This window comes from Ailuropoda melanoleuca, chromosome 2 (assembly GCF_002007445.2).
Source record: "Ailuropoda melanoleuca isolate Jingjing chromosome 2, ASM200744v2, whole genome shotgun sequence".
Lineage (NCBI taxonomy): Eukaryota > Metazoa > Chordata > Mammalia > Carnivora > Ursidae > Ailuropoda > Ailuropoda melanoleuca.
Genome location: NC_048219.1, coordinates 116,045,129 through 116,057,629, shown reverse-complemented (window position 1 = coordinate 116,057,629; position 12,501 = coordinate 116,045,129). Strand labels below are relative to the sequence as shown.

The 12,501-nt window shown below is 36.2% G+C and overlaps 1 protein-coding gene across 10 annotated transcripts in view; it reads left to right on the top strand.

The window, feature by feature from the left end:
• Positions 1–12,501, top strand: part of GTDC1 (glycosyltransferase like domain containing 1) — a 374,816-nt gene that overhangs the window by 98,571 nt on the left and 263,744 nt on the right. The window contains exon 3 of one of the 10 annotated variants that reach the window (XM_034654517.1): positions 1,851–2,015. The exons of the other annotated variants lie outside the window; for them this stretch is intronic. The gene's annotated coding sequence lies outside the window, so the exon portion shown is untranslated. The remainder of the gene's footprint in view (positions 1–1,850; positions 2,016–12,501) is intronic. 10 annotated transcript variants of the gene reach the window in all.

Sequence of the window (12,501 nt, the reverse complement as noted above, 5' to 3'; positions counted from 1 at the left end):
TTTATTGTAAACTCAATCTTTAGTGCACCTAAAAAGATAACCAAATAAAAATGGGCCCGAGCAAAAGGACTTCATATCATGTAAGGGCCCCAGAAATACTTGTTTTAAAGGAGATAACTGCAGATGAAATTGAAGTGGAAATGATATAAACAAAGGAAGCTTGTCATTCTCTGGATACGCTTCTGAGTTCATATGGATTATCCAAGATTGCCTTCAAATGCTGGTTTTAAAATGAAGGAATTTATGTTATCTGACTACACTTATTTTCCTTATTTATCCCATTCTTGCAGTTTCACGAAGAGAATGTAGCTCTTATCTGTTTTCTGGAGGAAGCTTCTGCCTAGGAACAGTGCCAAAAAATATATAAGCCCCAGGTTTTATGAATATATAGGTTTTTTTTTTTTGACTGATTTCAGTGATAATTTAGGGCTAGAACTTTCCATAATTTCATCCTTATAACCATTACCCCTACTCAGAGATTATTGAAAAGTTTCTAATTCCTTTTCATTCCCCCTCCCGCCCCCCTCCCCGCTTGACCTATTATGGTTCCATAATTCTATTTTAGGAAAATGGGATAAGAGATTGCTTATCCCATATGCTAAGACTCTTTAAAAGCTGGGAATGAGATGATTTCTCCTGACTCTCACTCCCCTTCCCTCCAAAGTAAGCTACTGTTAGAGAAGAGCATTAGACATTACCCATTGCTTTTTGGCACAAGAGATTTGTGCTGAAATTCTACCAAATGAGTGGGGGAAAAAAAAAGGAGAGCCTGTGAAGAGCATGATTCTTTACTCTATCATTACCCTGAACCACTGAAAGGGTAACTGAGAGGAATTCAAATGTTATTGGAATGTGTAATTTCCTTTTGAATGGCCACAGTGAAATATATTTGAACAAAAAAGGCAGAAAAAGTATATGTGGCTTATGGAGTTGATGGTGATTGAAATTAATGAATCTTTCCAGTTCTCTTTGATTGAAATTATTCCAAGAATGGTACACATTCAAAATCTGTCCAACAGAAACCTATAGAGGGTATTACCTGAAGGAGTTTACCAGAGATAGGTAGAATAGCACAATAATTTAATAATGCTGGCGGTAAATTGGACACAACGTATTTTTGGGATATATATTTTTTCAAGTTTAAAAAAATTTAAAAACAGAGTAACTGATTTCAAGTTGCAGAGGAAGTCTTTCCTATTTAAGAAAATACTGTTATCTTGTGCTCTTTCATTTATTTGGAAGCTGCTTTCTAAAGTGCTCACACAATTGAAAACAGTTTATATTTTGAAATAAGATAGGTTCCTTGTTCCTTTTCTTTCTATTCTCTTTCCTTACTCCTTTCTTCCTAACCGTTGGCTATTTGTTTGTATGTGTATATTACGTACATGAGTGATATATACCACACTGTAAAAAATGTTATTTTGTAGGCTTGAGGATCAGTGAGGAAGAGAAATAAAAATCTTGTAATGACTATGCAACAAATGGATTTCTGTGGAGGGATTAGAACGTGCTTATTTAAGTAATCTATACTACTGAAAATTGTAGAAATGCAAATTCAAAATTCTTTTTATTTCTTCTAGCTAGGAAGAACCAGATCATAGCCTAAATTGTGTTAGACAGTCTAACTCAAATCACTCCTCTTTGCTGTTGCTTCCTTTTAATGGTAAAAATGCCTCTGGCTCCAGGTAGAAGATCTTACCGATGTGACTGAAATGAGGAAGGGTTTTATTTGTCTCATGTTGTAAGAAGTCTGGAGGCAGTTAGTTGACAGGTATCTGATGCCATCAGGGACCCAGGTAACATCTCCTCCTTCCATCCTTAGGATATAACTTTTGCCTTCTATTTCACAGATGACTTTTATACCTCCAGAAATTTGTGCTTACCTTCAAGCGGGAAGAGAATTGAAGGATGCTCAGAAGTTTTTCTCCCTCATGGGAAGCACCCCCTACCCTCTCTCCCCCTTTCTTTTTTTAGAATGGGATATCTGCTCATGGGAGACATCTCGTTGGCCAAAAGTATGTCACATAACTACGTCTAGCATGAGAGGAAAAGTGTTGTAGCCATCTTGTTTCTATTTTGAAGGAAGGCAGGGAGAAGAAGAATTGGAATGCATGTCCAGTGAGCCGTCCCAAAGTTATCTGCCATACTTCTCCTTTCTTTTTTATAATTAGTCGCTTAGACCTTTGAACTTTCTGGGTACTTTGTGTATATAATAACTTGTTGTTGGTTCCCTTTTGACATCAAGTACATATGTTTTGGTTTGGTAGTGTTATTTCTGTGTCTGACGACAGGAACTGTAACTGGGTCATCTTGGTGTCTTTACGTTTAGCACAGTGCCTAGACATGGACCTTCAGTTAACACTTGTTGAATAAATGAATGCATGAATATTAAGAAACATATTTATAATATTATTGGGGTAAATAATTTATGCATATAAAGGATATAGTAATATTTCTAATTTGTGAAAGGCTATAGACTATATTTTATTTTATTAATTCATTTTTTTTGTTTTTCCTCATTTTTTATTTAAAAAATATTTTTAATTTAAATTCAATTTAGTTAACACGTAGTGTATAATTAGTTTCAGGGGTAGAATTTAGTGATTCATCACTTGTTTGTAACACCCAGTGCTCTTTCCATCAAGTGCCCTCCTTAATACCCATCACCCAGTTACCCCATCCCTTCACCCCCCTCCCCTCCAGCAACCCTCAGTTTGTTTCCTATAGTTAGGAGTCTCTTATGGTTTGTCTCCCTCTCTATTTTCTCTTATTTTTCTTTCCCTTCTCCTATGGTCATCTGTTTTGTTTCTTTAATTCAACATATAAGTGAAATTATATGATATTTGTTTCTCTGACTGACTTATTTTGCTTAGCAAAATACACTCTTGTTCCATCCTGTTGAAAATGGCAAGATTTCATTCTTTTTGATGGCCAAGTAATACTCCATTATATATATCTATACACACACACACACACACACACACACACACACACACACCTGTATATACACACCACATCTTCTTTATCCATTCATGTGTCAGCGGACATCTGGGCTCTTTCCCTAGTTTGGCTATTGTGGACATTGCTGCTAAAAACATTGGGGGTGCATGTGCCCCTTCAAATCACTATGTTTGTATTCTTTGGATAAATACCTAATAGTGCAGTTGCACGGTCTGGACTACATTTTATTGATTTGTTTGTTTTTGCTAAGGGAACATCAAATTGTCCAAGTTGTTTTGAGTGGAAGATGTTCAGTTACAAAGGTTATAGGAAAATCCTCAATGACTTAGTACCAGTGCTTTTGTTGGAGTATGTTCTACCATGAGTAAATAAAAATATAATTTCTTTTTAGCTTTTTGCATAGACTATTGTTTGTTTGTTTATTTATTTTTAGGATTTATTAAAAAATTTATTTATTTGTCAGAGAGAGAGTGAGAGAGAGAGCACAGGCAGAGGGAGTGGCAGGCAGAGGGAGAAGCAGGCTGCCTGCTGAGCAAGGAGCCCGATGTGGGACTCCATCCCAGGATCCTAGAATCATGACCTGAGCTGAAGGTAGACGCTTAACCGACTGAACCACCCAGGCGTCCTTTTTTTTTCTTTTTTTTAGATTTTTAAAAAATTTTGCATAGACTATTGTTTAAACAAGGATATCTTGCACTTGTCATATATTAGAATCTCTGTGTTTGAAGAAGTAAGCAGTTGAACCTACTAACATGGCAGTCAGGTAATTTGATAATTTATATCATTGTGTTAATTTACAAGAAGGAGTTAATAGATCCTTGATAGCCTCATGGCAAAGAGCACACTATATCACATTTTATCCCAGATGGCATTTTGGGTATTTCTTTTAATTCTTAGAGTGACAGCTTCCTATTTTTTCAGTACACATGCAAATAGTAATGTATGATAGAAAATATGTCTACAAGAAACCCTGAGAAGTCATCTTTACATCTGCTTGCTTTGCGTAAAGTGTCTTAGAAGAAAGCAGGCTACCTCTTCATTCAAACTCTGCAGAAGAAATGACTGAGGGTAACTTGATTGTGTGAATCAGTCTCACTACTCGTCCAATGCCTAACTTAAATTCCTTTTGTTCTATTTCCATTCTATTTCTGTTACTTTGGCCTCAGAGGACAAAGAAAACAACTATCCACTATCTCCCATACAACATTCCCTATATAGCACCATTTTAATAAATTCCTCCCTTTTCATTCATGATGGCAGGATTGTTGGTACCTTAATTACTAAAACAACCTGTGCATGGATAGAACTTATCTGAAAGCAGGGAATGTATTCAAGTATCTGGAACTTAAATTTTCTATCTGAGCAGTTTATAGTCACTGAAAATAAAGGAAGCCCTTTTAACATTCAGAACCAGTCCTGGGGAGAGAGTTCCTATATAATCACAATTTAGGCAAGATAGTTTCCTAGATTTGGACTCAGAATTGGGTACTGATAGTCTGTTTTGGTCCTTATGCTGCTCTTTTGGTCATACTTTTGGAGGGAATAATTTATGGGCCAACACTTTGCACTTAAAAAAGTGTGTTCAGCCCTTTTTTCACGTTGGTATTCTCAGCCATTACTATAGTATCTGGCACACAATAGGAACTAAAATTTTGTTAAATGAATTGTTTTAGTATCCATTGGTCATGCTTCCTAATACAGGTAGCTTTATGCTTTACATTTCCCCATTCCTCTTTAATTTAATTTTATGCTGCTTAATGAGCACTCATGGTTAATTTTTTATTGTCCTTATCTTCTTGTTCAATATTATCTTAAGTGATTCATAACTTACCTGAGTAGTTAAATGCAGTGGTAATGCCTGGACAGTTCGCTTTATGATGCTGCTGCAATCTTTAATCCAGGGATATCTTTTTTCCCCCCTCACTCATAAAGTTGTAGCCTACTAATGAGAATTCAAGAGTACATTAATTGAATGCCTATTGTGTATAAGGCACTTTGCTGAATTATGAATAGATATAAACATAAATTGTGTATGAACTTTGCTACCAAGGAAGTGACATCTGGTTGGGCAGACACACATGTACAACTATAGTATAGGTGGGATTGTGGTAACTGCTCTAATTGGGGTATAAGCCAAGTTTGGTGGTACCACAGAGGAAGGAATAATTGCTTCTGATTGGCTGGATATGGGTCAGCAGTTGACTTAAGCTTTTGTAGGTGAGATGGGATCTGAATGGAGTCTTGAACTATATGTAGGACTTTGACAGATCATAAAGTGGAAGGGGTCTAGAAAGAAGAATGCACCAACAGTGCATGGAGGTGGGAATGGGTATGGAATGTTTTAAAACGATTTGCATTTGGGTAACGGTGTGTCTAGAATTGAGGCTACATAGGAGCTTGGAACCAAATTGTCAGGGGTCTTATTTCTTGTTAAGTATTGTTTTCTCTTTCTTCTATAGAAAAAATCAGAGTAGAGGACTGACATTAAGGTATCTGAAAGTTTCAAAAGAATGGAAGCAGATGAAATGTCGCGGCAGGTGGGGATGGCAGTCAGAAGCAGAGGCCTAATCGAGGTTGAAGATGATGAGGGAGGCTGGGGGCCCAAGAGCTTGGACCTGATACCAGAGGTCTGCGGTAGGGCAACTAAAAGCCCTGTGGGTTGTTATTTGGCCAGTTGTGCAGGAGCATCCTGGCTCCCAATAGAGGGCGCTTTCAATTTTGAGCCTTCTTTCCACTTAAATCATTTTGGAATACTGTAGAACATGCCACCTTTCCTCACACCTGGGAGATCAAGTATTTTAGCCTGAATTCTAGAAGAAAGTAGAAGGAGAAAGGGTTTGAATGGTTGTTGAGGGAGCCAAGAGTTATCTGCACAGTTCTTAAGCTCCTCTTTACGGTGGGGATCTTGGCCCTCAGTACTTTCTTTCTGGGTTCTTGGCTCATTGTCTTGAAGGAGAACTTGCTTTTGGTCCCTTTTTGAGACCCAGCTCAAATGTTTTATAACGTTTATCATTCAGTATTGTAATTATATCCAGGTCTGAGGCCAGAAACTATATTTGGGTCATCTTGATATCACAAAATACTTAGCATAACTTAGAATGCAACCATTCAATAAATGCTTGTTAAGTAAAGCACACTTGTTTATGCTTTGCAGACACAGACCTTCGCACTCTCTGTACATGGCAAGCATGTTCATCTCAGGATCTTGCTGTGCCTGCTGCCTGGAAGGCTTTAGATCCAGATCTCTTTATCTCCCCCCCCCACCCCCTTTCTGGTTTCTGTTTAGATGTCATCTTGTCCATGAGGTATTCTCTGACAGCCCTAGGTAAAATACCACCCTTTCCCAGCCCCAGGCCTCAGCGGCTCTTTTTATCCTGTATTACCTGTGCCATGTTTTTTGTAGCACCTGCACCCCCTGATGTACTTCTACTGGATGATCGTCTCTTTACTCCAATTAGAAAGAAATTTCCTGTGGTAACGGGAACATTTGTTTTGTCACCTAATTTATCCACAAGCACCTGGAACAATGTTGGGCACATAGTGGGCACGATACATATTTGCTAAATGAATGAATGAATGGCAAAGATCAGACTGTAAAGGGTAATAAACACGAATATGCTGGTTTGTTTACAGATTTATGCAAAAGCAATGGTATTGTTTTTATAACTTTTATAATATTTAATCGTTAGTATTGCTCTCAGAAAAATAAAAACAAATTCTATTTTCTATAGATTGCGCCTGTGAAATCTAATTACGGATTAGTTTTTGTTTTAAAAATATTTGAATGCCAAGCATATCCAGTCAGAAAACACTTTTATTATCCATGCCAGCTTAATTTTTAAGGCAGTGAAATGGAAGACTGTCATTTCAGCAAGCAACTTATTTTCATTTGTGAGAATGGAATATTTTGAATATTCTAATTGATTTTTGAGGATGATTTTACCAGAAAATAATCCTCGTTTCTGTACGTTACATTTGCCTTTAAGACAGAAAAAAGTTAGAAACAGGCGTGGAAATTATTTGCCCAGAAAGGTGAGAACTTAGAGCTGACTGATAAATGTCAGGAGGAGGGGTCAGTCAGTTCCAACATAAAAAGGTAAATCTTGGGACACTGAAAACTTTAAAGATCTGGCTTAAAAAATTATTTTATATGCATCTTTGAAGTTTGCAAAGAGATCCTGGACTGTCATGAGTCCAAGCCTCTATTTTATTGTATTTTACTGCAAATTCACTTGGATATTTTTCCAGAAATCTTAAGTCTGTAATTTGGCTGTAAAAAAGTTGGTTATCAAATCAATATTATTATATGGCTTTTAGTGTCATAAGAATTCCCTTTTGGAAACCTATAAAAACTCATTTTTTCTCACCATAAACTTTATCTGTCACTTTTCTGTAAGGTCAGAGTACTAATGCTGGAGGTGATCTGCTCTGGGACAGAGAGTCAACAAAGTGGTCATAAAGTTAAAAAATGCCACATGGTGCTTTCCTGAGATTAGGATTTCTTTTTCATATCAAGTTTGTGCTAATTTTAAAATACAGAAAGTTATATGTTGATAGGTGTATTCTTAGATGAAATGATAAGCTTGTCCCTAATTTTTGCAGTTACATAGTTCATATTTTTGTTAGTACTTTTGTGTTTTCTGGAGGCTAATTCTTAATTGTTTGTATACTTTTAATGGTAGGCTGTTTTCCTTCTAGGCTTATAAGTTAAATTTTTCTGAATAGGTGGTTTTAAAAATGAAATATGATGAAATTGTTGCCCTGGAAAACAATTCCAGGAATAATGCTTTCTTATCACTTGAAATGTGTTTCATGGTTTCATGGTATTTAAATTGTAAAAAGTACTAGGACCTGGAGGTTCTGTTCAAAAATATTTCTGTAGTAAGTCTGAGTTGCTGTTGGGTTAATATTTATTGAGAATCCACCTATTGCATGTATATAAATATAGGAAAACTCTGAGTGATTATGAAAGGAGACAGTCTTTAAAAATTGTAAGACAGCGTCTGTAGTAGTCGACTATGCACTCATTCCCTCTTTTAACATGTGTAGCTCGTATGGATGATTACACAATAATGGGTTTCTGCTTTTTTAATACAGACACTTTGGAAATTGAGTGTGAAACTAGAAGTTCTTTTCAATTTTATTCACCTTAATTAAATATTTTCCCTTATCTCCATACCTGTGTCTAATTATTTAAGGCACAAATTAATTTTGACATTTTACTTGAACTTTAAAACTTTGAGTTTGCACAATATATGTTCCTATTCAGAACAGTAAGTACCGAAATAGTGTTTTAGTTTCTAACACACTCTGTCAAAGTGCAGCTCCAGATTCCTTACGGATAAATAAAGATCTTGATCTGTTTGCAATTATTTAATAATTCAGGTACTTTTAAAAATTAACTGAGTATTACTTTTATTTCATGCATTAGACAAGGAGTATTTGCAAAACCAAATTATAGTGTTTTGTGAATAGCTGTAGCCCCATTAGTTTAACCCTTGCTGATTAGTTGTTTTAATAAGTTTCTTTATAGCAATAGTAGTTAGAATAATTTGAAAACCACTGGCAAGCTCCTGGAGGGGAGTAAGCCTTCAGTAATTGGGAAGTAGTTTGTTATTTCAAACAATTTGGCCTCCTTCCTAAAGTTAGGAAAAATTTATAGTTTCTTTTAATTGCAAGCTGAAACATTCAGTGAAGATGACTTGAAGAATAAAATGAAACTTGAACAGAAAACCCAAATCACTCACAGTTCTACCATAAATGATTATTTACGCCTACCTGTGTGCATGTGCGTTCTCTCTCACATTTCTATATTCATTTCATCATATATTTTTACATATTCATAGCATGCAATCATGCAAAGGTGAAAACATTTTTTCCTTGCTAATGTCCTTTTTAGTACAGTTTTTGATCACTGATCATTTAATTATGAAATTCCTTTTTGTTGGATATTTTGGTTACTTTCAGTTTGGAGCAAAGACTTCAGTAACGATTCTTGATAATTTCCACTGTTAATTTGTAGAAGTGGTATTATTGAATCCAAAGATAGGCACAGTTTTCAAGCTTTTTGTATTACATTCAAATGTGATAGGACATTTTAATACTTCAAAGCAAATCTGGCTTCGTGCATTGGTAGAGTAGGTAGTGGCCTTCAGGGCTGGAGAAGGGTCCTTTTAATTCACAAACTATTCTCATCCATTCTTCAGATGGCTGAAATGTTGCCATCACCTGTTGCTTCTTTGTAACATACAAGTACTCCTCGGAGAGGTAACACATTGTTGTGCATGGCAGGCATGTACTCCGAACAATGTGCAGGAGTTTATCTGATATTTTCAATTTCGTTCTTACAAGTAAAGTCTGGAAGCAAGGACGGGAGAAAGGGACATTAGAACATTGAGCAAGAGGAATGATAAGGGGGAACAAGTATTTCTTTACTTCAATTCTGCTAAGATCTGTTGAGCAATGGGTTATATGGAATGTAAGATATTATGTACCTAGTTTTATGAGTTTAAGTTATAATCTCTCTCTACAGTGATTCAGGCTGTTTGTTAACTATGAATGCTAATTAATCCAGTAGAGAGACTTATGGTCCCAGATATGGTGCATATACATGCTGGATAGAGATGCAAGGGGGAATTAATTAACTCCTAAGCAACCTTACTCTGTTTGAACACACTGTTTGCAAAGTGTGAAATTACTTCCTTAAGAGATGATGAGGATGCAGAGTATGGCTTTGGGTAGTTTGCAAAGAATATTCTGTACTAGAGGGTCCCTGCTTCATTAGACAAAATATTTATATCATTGGAATGTCTCCTTGAAAAACTAGCTGATAAAGAGATAATAGTGACAGACAAGGCCACTAAATAGATAAAAGTCATAGTGCTTTCTCCAATCAGGAAACTTTGAGCTATTGCTACTTATCTTTTATTCAGTGGAAACTTGTGTTGTCAGATGATATGGGCAAGCCTGTGCTTCCTCTGTAGAAACTATGGAGAATAGTAGACCTTCTAGAAATTATACACTGTTGTCTGTGTATGCCTTTTCTTTACTCAACAGTCTCAATCCTAAATATCTCCAGGATTTAAAAATTCCAGTCTATTATTATCAGACTGACTCTTTTTCTTATAATAGTGGGTAGCTAATAATATGTCCCTTGTGATATTTAAAAATAGTGATACAGCTCTCATTACCGTATCTCTTAGCCCCAGATTTACTCAGCCCTGGTCTAAACTGGGTTTCTGGGCTTTTTAAAATTTATCACTAATGATCTCTAGAATCTATGCAATTTTTCTAGTGTTGGCTTCTTAAACCATCTATAAATGTCTTAGACCATTGACAAATCAAAAGATTCTTTTTCTTTTTAAATTTTTTTTGAAGATTTTATTTATTTATTTGAGAAAGAGAGCATGAACAAGAGAGTACAAACAGGGGAAGCAGCAGAGGGAGAGGGAGAAGTAGACTCCCCGCTGAGCAGAGAGCCTGATGCAGGGCTCGATCTCAGGACCCTGGGATCATGATGTGAGCCAAAGGCAGACACTTAATCGACTGAGCCACGCCTGAAAGATTCTTGAAAAATATACGGCAGCTAGAAAAAGACCTGCTACAATACATAAATAGAAGAAAATATACTTGTAACCAATCCTACTCTAATAAATAAATTTCTATAGTTACATGGAACTTTGGAGATGAGAGAAGTGTCACTAAACATTTTAATTGATGCATCTTTAAGGAATGGTTTTACAGACTTGGATCTTTAAGGACATTCCAGCACTGGCTTCACCTCGCATTTCCTAATACCATTTAAATAAATCTGTTACTGCATGGTGACTTTCACTCATATAAAGTGAATATTAAAAATATTAAAGGTGTCTAACATCGGTTCTTTTAAGGATATCTATTTCTAGCCCTTCAGTCCTCTGGAAACTTTTCTTTCTTCTCCCAAGTGTTTACCTGATACTCTTTTGCCTCCTGAGCTGTTAGGATTTTGTATTTCTTGAAAGTTGATTTCCCTCACTGATAAATAGATTGAGTTGTGAGATTATGTCCTTTTCATTTTTCACTGGAAGTGAGTAAATCCAGAACTTTATACTTGGTGACATTTATTTCAACCCATCAAGGGAATGCCACCCATGTTTGCTTAGGTTGCAGCACTTCAAATAGGACGTTGAGAATGTTTGTGTGTTAGAGTCACCCTGCTATTTCTGTTTCAAAATTAACTGAAAATGTGATATGTGCCTCCCACTTGGAGAGGGAAACTTCTCAACAATTTTTTATTTAGTTAAGATGGATTAAGTTCTTAAAAGATGTTAGAGCGAGACTCACTAGCGCCAGTATAGTTAAGAATCTGTTAGTCATTTTATTTTAAACTCATTTGGTGTGTATATTTATAATTATCTTGCGTAATCCAAGTCTGAGTTAAAATTTGGCATAGAAGTCAATGTAGGGTAGCAAGATAATGCTTCTGACCAAGAAAAATATGCCAGTCTAACGATTAAACCGGTTGAATCCTTCCAGGTCACAGACTTGACTGTCCTTGTGTTAAATATTCTTATAGAGTCTGGAGAGGCCCGAGAAGATAGTTAATTGCCCGTGGCATGAAACTTGGGTTCTAAACCCCTCAGTAGGGCTGCTGGCAGAACTATTTTCCTTAGAACAAAGTGTGACATTTTGAATACAATAGGATACCACCTGCTGTATTTTAGGTGGTGGTAGAATTTGTGCATCAAGTTCTCTCTGTGAGAGTAAGTAGTAATTAGTGGTAGGAAGGGGTGATTATTTGTGGTTGATAACAATAAAGGTCTTGGATGAGTTCAAGAAGTTGTCAAGGCCATTGCTAAAGAGTTTATGGTTTATTGACTCAACAGAGAGTGTTGCATACTTTCTGTTTGCTAAGTGCTGAGGATATAGTGGTAAGCAAGCAGACCTGGTCACTGTTCTTTTGGAACTTAATATCCAGTAGAGGATACAGATAGTCACTCACATAAATATATACTACAAGTGGTAAGTACAAGTGGTAAGTACTACAGGTTGTTATATCAGGGAGACTCAGACTTTGATGTGGCAGTAGTAAATTACGAGATAGACTGGGCATATCTCTATGACTGACCTCTTCACCTCCTGCTTCAAACCATTCTTGTCACGTGAATCTTGGATATTGTCTTTCTCCCATCCTAGTCCTTAAGCCACTTGCCCCATCAGAAAGGTGTTAGTCTTGAGCTGGGGGGTGAAGGATAAGGCTTGTGGGGTCAGGGAAAGAATGATTATGCAGGACTCTGGAAGGAATTGCAAGAGATTAGAACAAAAGTTTTGAGTTTTATCACCCTTAACTATATGGTATTCTGTATAACTATATTGTGTGGTTTACACCACTATGTCCTGGATTTACGAACTATTGGGTGTTATGACTAGATATATGTGATACATATATTTATCATCTTATACTGGCATTTATATTTCACATGCAGATAAATATATACTATAGTATATATCGTTTACATATTAATAATTATTAAACATTGATATTTAATCCAAAAACTCTAA